Source organism: Cupressus sempervirens, chromosome 2, assembly GCF_028749045.1.
Source record: "Cupressus sempervirens isolate cs-2001-9-10 chromosome 2, ASM2874904v1, whole genome shotgun sequence".
NCBI classification, from domain to species: Eukaryota; Viridiplantae; Streptophyta; class Pinopsida; order Cupressales; family Cupressaceae; genus Cupressus; species Cupressus sempervirens.
In genome coordinates, this window is record NC_143119.1 from 562,348,701 (window position 1) to 562,359,911 (window position 11,211).

The window sequence follows — 11,211 nt, forward strand, 5'->3', positions numbered from 1 at the left end:
GTCAGAATTTTCAACGATTTGGATTTTTATGGCGGATGTCGGCGTGTTCGCTAATTTCTAATGGAGAGCGAGCCTCGCACTAATAGCTTATATAGGAGAGGTTGTTGCCGCGAACCTCTCCCGTGCCCCTCTCATTGATTCAACGGCGGTGTCAAGGCGGATGGAAATGTCGGATTTTGAAACGGTGGACGCCGACGTTGAATCAATTGGAGGGGCATGAAGCCCACCCTCGAGGTGCTATTCCTCGACTCTCCTTTAGATCATGTTTTCTTGTCACTCAGCTGGCGCAATTTCGGAAAGCAGTTGGGCTGCGCGTCACGAGTGACAAGGGAGCCTTTGTGATCGGAAGCTCCCCGTGGCCATTCTCGATGAGAAGAGCCATTGCTTGTGTGAGCAAGGACGAATGCAGCCTCGGATTCCAAACGAAATCAACGACATCGGATCTCTATATATAAGAGCGGAATGAAGCAGCAGCCCGTTTGCGATGCGCGGCTCCCCAAAGTTGCTATTCTTTCTCACTCCATCGGGGCACAAATGCGGGAGTTGTTCGACAGCGGTCGTCGTTCCAATGGTGTCATTGCGGCGAAATTTGTTCACAGCTAAGATTGGTTTTTGTGAGAGATGGGTATGAAAGCACATCCCGATTGCTACGCGGGAGCTCCCTGAGGTCGCCTCTGTGCCAACTCGATCGGCACAACATTGGGAATGGTTCGACAGCGGTTGTCGTTCCAATGTGTCATCGGGGGATGTCTTGGAAAGTGGTCTTTCTTTCAAGGGCGAGCTCGCGTCTAGCACTTGGGTTGTGCGTCGCGTCACAAGTGAATGGGGGATGTCTTGGAAAGTGGTCTTTCTTTCAAGGGCGAGCTCGCGTCTAGCACTTGGATTGTGCGTCGCGTCACAAGTGAATGGGGAGATCTCTCTGTGAACAGCGGCATGGTGATTGCAAGAGAAAATTGACTTAGTCGGAGCCATTGGCCTCGGGCCATTGTGACGGCCTCGCAATTTCTCTTTAATTGCAACCTATGTTTGCGCAGTAGCAGAGTTTGCATGTAAGATGGGCCTTGTTCTCGAGAGTTCCAGGAGATGACCTCCGGAACTTTTGGATTGGGCCCCTTCAAGGTGAAATTCATCCAGTTGATCGGATGAGCTCGATGACCATTTCAGTCCCTCGGCTCCATGAACTCACATCTCGTAACCGATGACAATCTTTTGCTCCTCTGCCGACCCCATAAAAAATTGGGTCGTGAATGGCTGTTTGGTAGGAATTTTAAAGGATTCGGATTTTCAAGGCGGATGTCGGTGTGTTCGCTAATTTCTAATGCAGAGCGAGCCTCGCACTAATAGCTTATATAGGAGAGGTGGTTGCCGCGAGCCTCTCCCGTGCCCCTCTCATTGATTCAACGCCGGTGTCAAGGCGGATGGATATGTCGGATTTTGAAACGGTGGACGCCGACGTTGAATCAATTAGAGGGGCATGAAGCCCACCCTGGATGTGCTATTCCTAGACTCTCCTTTAGATCATGTTTTCTTCTCACTCAGCTGGCGCAATTTCGGAAAAAGGTTTGGCAGCGGTTGCCATCCCTCACCGCGTCTACTTGGTGATTTTAAAACTCGATCTAAAACGGGAGCCCTCGCCTAGCACCTCCGTCCGGTGTTGCTCGGGTATTGCAAAAAATTATGCCGACGGCGCGAATCCCCCAACGAATGCCTACGCTTGGACCCTCTCTTAGATCACCTTCTTCGATCACTCGACCGACGCAACCACGGAAGAGACTTGGCAGCGGTTGCCATTCTACAGCGCGTCTGTTCAGCGATTTCGAAGTTGATCTAATGGCGAGCCCTTGTCTCTAGCCATGAGGTGGGTGCTTGGCGCTCTAGCAAAATTTTTTGCGTGCCTATCGCGGCTACAACGGGAGAGGTGGTTGCCGCGAGCCTCTCCCGTGCCCCCCTCATTGATTCAACGCCGCTGTCAGGGCGGATGGATATGTCGGATTGTGAAACGGTGGACGCCGACGTTGAATCAATTAGAGGGGCATGAAGCCCACCCTCGAGGGTGCTATTCCTGGACTCACCTTTAGATCATGTTTTCTTGTCACTCAGCTGGCGCAATTTCGGAAAAAGGTTTGGCAGCGGTTGCCAGCCCTCACCGCGTCTACTTGGTGATTTTAAAACTCGATCTAAAACGGGAGCCCTCGTCTAGCACCTCCGTCCGGTGTTGCTCGGGTATTGCATAAATTTATGCCATCGGCGCGAATCCCCCAACGAATGCCTACACGCTTGGACCCTCTCTTAGATCACCTTCTTCGATCACTCGACCGACGCAACTACGGAAGAGACTTGGCAGCGGTTGCCATTCTACAGCGCGTCTGTTCAGCGATTTCGAAGTTGATCTAATGGCGAGCCCTTGTCTCTAGCCATGAGGTGGGTGCTTGGCGCTCTAGCAAAATTTTTTGCGTGCCTATCGCGGCTACAAGGGGAGAGGTGGTTGCCGCGAGCCTCTCCCGTGCCCCCCTCATTGATTCAACGCCGCTGTCAGGGCGGATGGATATGTCGGATTTTGAAACGGTGGACGCCGACGTTGAATCAATTAGAGGGGCATGAAGCCCACCCTCGAGGGTGCTATTCCTGGACTCTCCTTCAGATCATGTTTTCTTGTCACTCAGCTGGCGCAATTTCGGAAAAAGGTTTGGCAGCGGTTGCCAGCCCTCACCGCGTCTACTTGGTGATTTTAAAACTCGATCTAAAACGGGAGCCCTCGTCTAGCACCTCCGTCCGGTGTTGCTCGGGTATTGCAGAAACTTATGCCATCGGCGCGAATCCCCCAACGAATGCCTACGCTTGGACCCTCTCTTAGATCACCTTCTTCGATCACTCGACCGACGCAACTGCGGAAGAGACTTGGCAGCGGTTGCCATTCTACAGCGCGTCTGTTCAGCGATTTCGAAGCTGATCTAATGGCGAGCCCTTGTCTCTAGCCATGAGGTGGGTGCTTGGCGCTCTAGCAAAATTTTTTTGCGTGCCTATCGCGGCTACAAGGGGAGAGGTGGTTGCCGCGAGCCTCTCCCGTGCCCCCCTCACTGATTCAACGCCGCTGTCAGGGCGGATGGATATGTCGGACTTTGAAACGGTGGACGCCGACGTTGAATCAGTTAGAGGGGCATGAAGCCCACCCTCGAGGGTGCTATTCCTGGACTCTCCTTTAGATCATGTTTTCTTGCCACTCAGCTGCCGCAATTTCGGAAAAAGGTTTGGCAGCGGTTGCCAGCCCCTCGCCGCGTCTACTCGGTGATTTTAAAACTCGATCTAAAACGGGAGCCCTCGTCTAGCACCTCCGTCCGGTGTTGCTCGGGTATTGCATAAGTTTTTATGCCATCGGCGCGAATCTCCCAACGAATGCCTACGCTTGGACCCTCTCTTAGATCACCTTCTTCGATCACTCGACCGACGCAACTACGGAAGAGACTTGGCAGCGGTTGCCATTCTACAGCGCGTCTGTTCAGCGATTTCGAAGTTGATCTAATGGCGAGCCCTTGTCTCTAGCCATGAGGTGGGTGCTTGGCGCTCTAGCAAAACTTTTTGCGTGCCTATCGCGGCTACAAGGGGAGAGGTGGTTGCCGCGAGCCTCTCCCGTGCCCCCCTCATTGATTCAACGCCGCTGTCAGGGCGGATGGATATGTCGGATTTTGAAACGGTGGACGCCGACGTTGAATCAATTAGAGGGGCATGAAGCCCACCCTCGAGGGTGCTATTCCCTGACTCTCCTTTAGATCATGTTTTCTTGTCACTCAGCTGGCGCAATTTCGGAAAAAGGTTTGGCAGCGGTTGCCAGCCCTCACCGCGTCTACTCGGTGATTTTAAAACTCGATCTAAAACGGGAGCCCTCGTCTAGCACCTCCGTCCGGTGTTGCTCGGGTATTGCATAATTTTGTGCTATCGGCGCGAATCACCCAACGAATCCCTAGCCTTGGACTCTCTCTTAGATCACCTTCTTCGATCACTCGACCGGCGCAATTACGGAAGAGGCTTGGCAGCGGTTGCCATTCCACAGCGCGTCTGTTCAGCGATTTCGAAGTTGATCTACTAATGGCGAGCCCTTGTCTAGCCATGAGGTGGGTGCTTGGGGCTCTAGCAATTTTTTGTGTGCCTATCGCGGCTTACAATGGGAGCTTTGATAACAAAAGTTCTCGGCGACCCTCCCCAATAGAAATCAGTGCTGGTGTTCGCGAAAGACACGTTATTCGGATTTTTGGAATATTGGCACCAGCATCGTTTCTATTGGGAGGGCCGTGAAGCCATCCCGATTTTGCTATGCGAGGGCTCTCTCCCCAGAGTCGTTCTCTACGCAACAACTTCTTTGGCACAAAATTTTCATAACGGTTCGGCAGCGGTTGTCGTTCCAATGGTGCCGTTGTGGTGGTTGCCTGGGCAGCGATCTGAAGGGCGACCCGTCGTCTAGCAGTTGGCCTGCGCATCACGAGTGACAAGGGAGCCTTTGTTATCGGAAGCTCCCCGTGGCCATTCGATTAGAAGAGCCATTGCTTGTTTGAGCAAGGACGAATGCAGCCTCGGATTCCAAACGAAATCAACGATTTCGGATCTATATAAAGAGCGGAATGAAGCAGCAGCAGCACAGCCCGTTTGCTATGCGCGGCTCCCCAAAGTTGCTCTTCTTTCTCACTCCATTGCCACAATTTCGGGAGTTGTTCGACAGCGGTTGTCGTTCCAATGTGTCATTGCGGTGATCTGGAGAGCGATGCTAAGGGCGGGAGCTTGTGTCTAGAATTTGGGATATGTTTGTGCGAGCGAGCAGGGGAGCTTCTCTTATCGGAACCTCTCCGTGGCCTTTGAATATATAGACCCAGTGCCGACGATGGATGCGAGCCCTTGGATTCCAAATTTGTCCACAGCTAACATTGGTTTTTGTGAGAGACGGGCACGAAAGCACATCCCGATTGCTACGCGGGAGCTCCCTAAGGTCGCCTCTGTGCCAACTCGATCGGCACAACATTGGGAGTGGTTCGACAGCGGTTGACGTTCCAATGTGTCATCGGGGGATGTCTTGGAAAGTGGTCTTTCTTTCAAGGGCGGTCTCGCGTCTAGACCTTGGAATTGTGCGTCGCGTCACAAGTGAATGGGGAGATCTCTCTGTGAACGGCGGCATGGTGATTGCAAGAGAAAATTGACTTAGTCGGAGCCATTGGCCTCGGGCCATTGTGACGGCCTCGCAATTTCTCTTTAATTGCAACCTATGTTTGCGCAGTAGCAGAGTTTGCATGTATAAGATGGGCCTTGTTCTCGAGAGTTCCAGGAGATGACCTCCGGAACTTTTGGATTGGGCCCCTTCAAGGTGAAATTCATCCAGTTGATCGGATGAGCTCGATGACCATTTCAGTCCCTCGGCTCCATGAACTCACATCTCCTAACCGATGACGATCTTTTGCTCCTCTGCCGACCTCATAAAAAATTGGGTCGTGAATGGCTGTTTGGTAGGAATTTTAAAGGATATGGATTTTTAAGGCGGATGTCGGCGTGTTCGCTAATTTCTAATGCAGAGCGAGCCTCGCACTAATAGCTTATATAGGAGAGGTGGTTGCCGCGAGCCTCTCCCGTGCCCCCCTCATTGATTCAACGCCGGTGTCAAGGCGGATGGATATGTCGGATTTTGAAACGGTGGACGCCGACGTTGAATCAATTAGAGGGGCATGAAGCCCACCCCGGATGTGCTATTCCTCGACTCTCCTTTAGATCATGTTTTCTTGTCACTCAGCTGGCGCAATTTCGGAAAAAGGTTTGGCAGCGGTTGCCAGCCCTCACCGCGTCTACTTGGTGATTTTAAAACTCGATCTAAAACGGGAGCCCTCGTCTAGCACCTCCGTCCGGTGTTGCTCGGGTATTGCATAAAATTATGCCATCGGCGCGAATCCCCCAACGAATGCCTACGCTTGGACCCTCTCTTAGATCACCTTCTTCGATCACTCGACCGACGCAACTACGGAAGAGACTTGGCAGCGGTTGCCATTCTACAGCGCGTCTGTTCAGCGATTTCGAAGTTGATCTAATGGCGAGCCCTTGTCTCTAGCCATGAGGTGGGTGCTTGGCGCTCTAGCAAAATTTTTTGCGTGCCTATCGCGGCGACAATGGGAGAGGTGGTTGCCGCGAGCCTCTCCCGTGCCCCCCTCATTGATTCAACGCCGCTGTCAGGGCGGATGGATATGTCGGATTTTGAAAAAAGGTGGACGCCGACGTTGAATCAATTAGAGGGGCATGAAGCCCACCCTCGAGGGTGCTATTCCTGGACTCTCCTTTAGATCATGTTTTCTTGTCACTCAGCTGGCGCAATTTCGGAAAAAGGTTTGGCAGCGGTTGCCAGCCCTCACCGCGTCTACTCGGTGATTTTAAAACTCGATCTAAAACGGGAGCCCTCGTCTAGCACCTCCGTCCGGTGTTGCTCGGGTATTGCATAAATTTATGCCATCGGCGCGAATCCCCCAACGAATGCCTACGCTTGGACCCTCTCTTAGATCACCTTCTTCGATCACTCCACCGACGCAACTACGGAAGAGACTTGGCAGCGGTTGCCATTCTACAGCGCGTCTGTTCAGCGATTTCGAAGTTGATCTAATGGCGAGCCCTTGTCTCTAGGCATGAGGTGGGTGCTTGGCGCTCTAGCAAAATTTTTTGCGTGCCTATCGCGGCTACAAGGGGAGAGGTGGTTGCCGCGAGCCTCTCCCGTGCCCCCCTCATTGATTCAACGCCGCTGTCAGGGCGGATGGATATGTCGGATTTTGAAACGGTGGACGCCGACGTTGAATCAATTAGAGGGGCATGAAGCCCACCCTCGAGGGTGCTATTCCTGGACTCTCCTTTAGATCATGTTTTCTTGTCACTCAGCTGGCGCAATTTCGGAAAAAGGTTTGGCAGCGGTTGCCAGCCCTCACCGCGTCTACTCGGTGATTTTAAAACTCGATCTAAAACGGGAGCCCTCGTCTAGCACCTCCGTCCGGTGTTGCTCGGGTATTGCATAAATTTATGCCATCGGCGCGAATCCCCCAACGAATGCCTACGCTTGGACCCTCTCTTAGATCACCTTCTTCGATCACTCCACCGACGCAACTACGGAAGAGACTTGGCAGCGGTTGCCATTCTACAGCGCGTCTGTTCAGCGATTTCGAAGTTGATCTAATGGCGAGCCCTTGTTTCTAGGCATGAGGTGGGTGCTTGGCGCTCTAGCAAAATTTTTTGCGTGCCTATCGCGGCTACAAGGGGAGAGGTGGTTGCCGCGAGCCTCTCCCGTGCCCCCCTCATTGATTCAACGCCGCTGTCAGGGCGGATGGATATGTCGGATTTTGAAACGGTGGACGCCGACGTTGAATCAATTAGAGGGGCATGAAGCCCACCCTCGAGGGTGCTATTCCTGGACTCTCCTTTAGATCATGTTTCCTTGTCACTCAGCTGGCGCAATTTCGGAAAAAGGTTTGGCAGCGGTTGCCAGCCCTCACCGCGTCTACTCGGTGATTTTAAAACTCGATCTAAAACGGGAGCCCTCGTCTAGCACCTCCGTCCGGTGTTGCTCGGGTATTGCATAAATTTATGCCATCGGCGCGAATCCCCCAACGAATGCCTACGCTTGGACCCTCTCTTAGATCACCTTCTTCGATCACTCCACCGACGCAACTACGGAAGAGACTTGGCAGCGGTTGCCATTCTACAGCGCGTCTGTTCAGCGATTTCGAAGTTGATCTAATGGCGAGCCCTTGTCTCTAGGCATGAGGTGGGTGCTTGGCGCTCTAGCAAAATTTTTTGCGTGCCTATCGCGGCTACAAGGGGAGAGGTGGTTGCCGCGAGCCTCTCCCGTGCCCCCCTCCTTGATTCAACGCCGCTGTCAGGGCGGATGGATATGTCGGATTGTGAAACGGTGGACGCCGACGTTGAATCAATTAGAGGGGCATGAAGCCCACCCTCGAGGGTGCTATTCCTGGACTCTCCTTTAGATCATGTTTTCTTGTCACTCAGCTGGCGCAATTTCGGAAAAAGGTTTGGCAGCGGTTGCCAGCCCTCACCGCGTCTACTCGGTGATTTTAAAACTCGATCTAAAACGGGAGCCCTCGTCTAGCACCTCCGTCCGGTGTTGCTCGGGTATTGCATAAATTTATGCCATCGGCGCGAATCCCCCCAACGAATGCCTACGCTCGGACCCTCTCTTAGATCACCTTCTTCGATCACTCGACCGACGCAACTACGGAAGAGACTTGGCAGCGGTTGCCATTCTACACCGCTTCTGTTCAGCGATTTCGAAGTTGATCTAATGGCGAGCCCTTGTCTCTAGCCATGAGGTGGGTGCTTGGCGCTCCAGCAAAATTTTTTGCGTGCCTATCGCGGCTACAACGGGAGAGGTGGTTGCCGCGAGCCTCTCCCGTGCCCCCCCTCATTGATTCAACGCCGCTGTCAGGGCGGATGGAAATGTCGGATTTTGAAACGGTGGACGCCGACGTTGAATCAATTAGAGGGGCATGAAGCCCACCCTCGAGGGTGCTATTCCTGGACTCTCCTTTAGATCATGTATTCTTGTCACTCAGCTGGCGCAATTTCGGAAAAAGGTTTGGCAGCGGTTGCCAGCCCCTCGCCGCGTCTACTCGGTGATTTTAAAACTCGATCTAAAACGGGAGCCCTCGTCTTGCACCTCCGTCCGGTGTTGCTCGGGTATTGCACAAATTTTTGCCATCGGCGCGAATCCCCCAACGAATGCCTACACGCTTGGACCCTCTCTTAGATCACCTTCTTCGATCACTCGACCGACGCAATTACGGAAGAGACTTGGCAGCGGTTGCCATTCTACACCGCGTCCGTTCTGCGATTTCGAAGTTGATCTAATGGCGAGCCCTTGTCGATAGCCATGAGGTGGGTACTTGGCGCTCTAGCAATATTTTTTGCGAGCCTATCGCGGCTACAATGGGGGAGGTGGTTGCCGCGAGCCTCTCCCGTGCCCAGCTCATTGATTCAACGCCGCTGTCAGGGCGGATGGATTTGTCGGATTTTGAAACGGTGGACGCCGACGTTGAATCAATTAGAGGGGCATGAAGCCCACCCTCGAGGGTGCTATTCCTGGACTCTCCTTTAGATCATGTATTCTTGTCACTCAGCTGGCGCAATTTCGGAAAAAGGTTTGGCAGCGGTTGCCAGACCTCACCGCGTCTACTTGGTTATTTTAAAACTCGATCTAAAACGGGAGCCCTCTTCTAGCACCTCCGTCCGGTGTTGCTCGGGTATTGCATAAATTTATGCCATCGGCGCGAATCCCCCAACGAATGCCTACGCTTGGACCCTCTCTTAGATCACCTTCTTCGATCACTCCACCGACGCAACTACGGAAGAGACTTGGCAGCGGTTGCCATTCTACAGCGCGTCTGTTCAGCGATTTCGAAGTTGATCTAATGGCGAGCCCTTGTCTCTAGCCATGAGGTGGGTGCTTGGCGCTCTAGCAAAATTTTTTGCGTGCCTATCGCGGCTACAACGGGAGAGGTGGTTGCCGCGAGCCTCTCCCGTGCCCCCCTCATTGATTCAACGCCGCTGTCAGGGCGGATGGATATGTCGGATTTTGAAACGGTGGACGCCGACGTTGAATCAATTAGAGGGGCATGAAGCCCACCCTCGAGGGTGCTATTCCTGGACTCTCCTTTAGATCATGTTTTCTTGTCACTCAGATGGCGCAATTTCGGAAAAAGGTTTGGCGCAATTTCGGAAAAAGGTTTGGCAGCGGTTGCCAGCCCTCACCGCGTCTACTCGGTGATTTTAAAACTCGATCTAAAACGGGAGCCCTCGTCTAGCACCTCCGTCCGGTGTTGCTCGGGTATTGCATAAATTTATGCCATCGGCGCGAATCCCCCGACGAATGCCTACGCTTGGACCCTCTCTTAGATCACCTTCTTCGATCACTCGACCGACGCAACTACGGAAGAGACTTGGCAGCGGTTGCCATTCTACAGCGCGTCTGTTCAGCGATTTCGAAGTTGATCTAATGGCGAGCCCTTGTCTCTGGCCATGAGGTGGGTGCTTGGCGCTCTAGCAAAAATTTTTGCGTGCCTATCGCGTAAAGCATGTTTTCTAGTCACTCAGCTGGCGCAATTTCGGAAAAAGGTTTGGCAGCGGTTGCCAGCCCTCACCGCGTCTTCTTGGTGATTTTAAAACTCGATCTAAAACGGGAGCCCTCGTCTAGCGGCTCTGTGCCAACTCGATCGGCACAACATTGGGAAATGGTTCGACAGCGGTTGTCGTTCCAATGTGTCATCGGGGGATGCCTTGGAAAGTGGCCTTTCAAGGGCGAGCTCGCGTCTAGCCCTTGGATTGTGCGTCGCGTCACAAGTGAATGGGGAGATCTCTCTGTGAACGGCGGCATGGTGATTGCAAGAGAAAATTGACTTGGTCGGAGCATTGGCCTCGGGCCATTGTGACGGCCTTGCAATTTCTCTTTAATTGCAACCTATGTTTGCGCAGTAGCAGAGTTTGCATGTAAGATGGGCCTTGTTCTTGAGAGTTCCAGGAGATGACCTCCGGAACTTTTGGATTGGGCCCCTTCAAGGTGAAATTCATCCAGCTGATCGGATGAAGCTCGATGTGCTTGTATCTATTCCGAGACGGTAATGATGGTCATTAATCTGTGGCGGTGAGTATTATCCCATTCGGTAATCGCAATGGCGGAGCTGGTGGTAAGTACTTGTCGCTTTGTTTTGATGGATATACCCTATATGTAGGTGTCTGCACGGCTTGCAACACACTGCACATTTGGTGTTCGATTCTAAGATGCGCTTGTTGCTGAGTGTGTATGGAGTTGTATCTTTTAGCCAAGGGCTCCGTCTCATTGGCACGTTCTATCATTGCATTTTTATCCTGCCCGGACGGCAAGAAGGAAAGAGATGGTTGCACGGGTGCATTGCTCGACGTCCCTAATTTCATCAAGGGTCCACTCTCCACCCTAAGTTTTTTGCCGATCGGTAGAGCCTTGGGATTGAGAGGGGGGCCGGCGAAAGGTTTGGTTGCCGCATAATTTATTCGCTAGTGCGTTCTCGGTGCGTGCTCGCCTCTCTCACTGTCTCATCCCACAGAAGTGCATGGCACTGTCGTTACAGCCTTTGTGGTCCGGGCCAGTAGAAGCGTAGAGCATTACCGATAATTTTTGTTTGGATGCGGAAACTCTCCATGCCCTGTCCTGCCCTG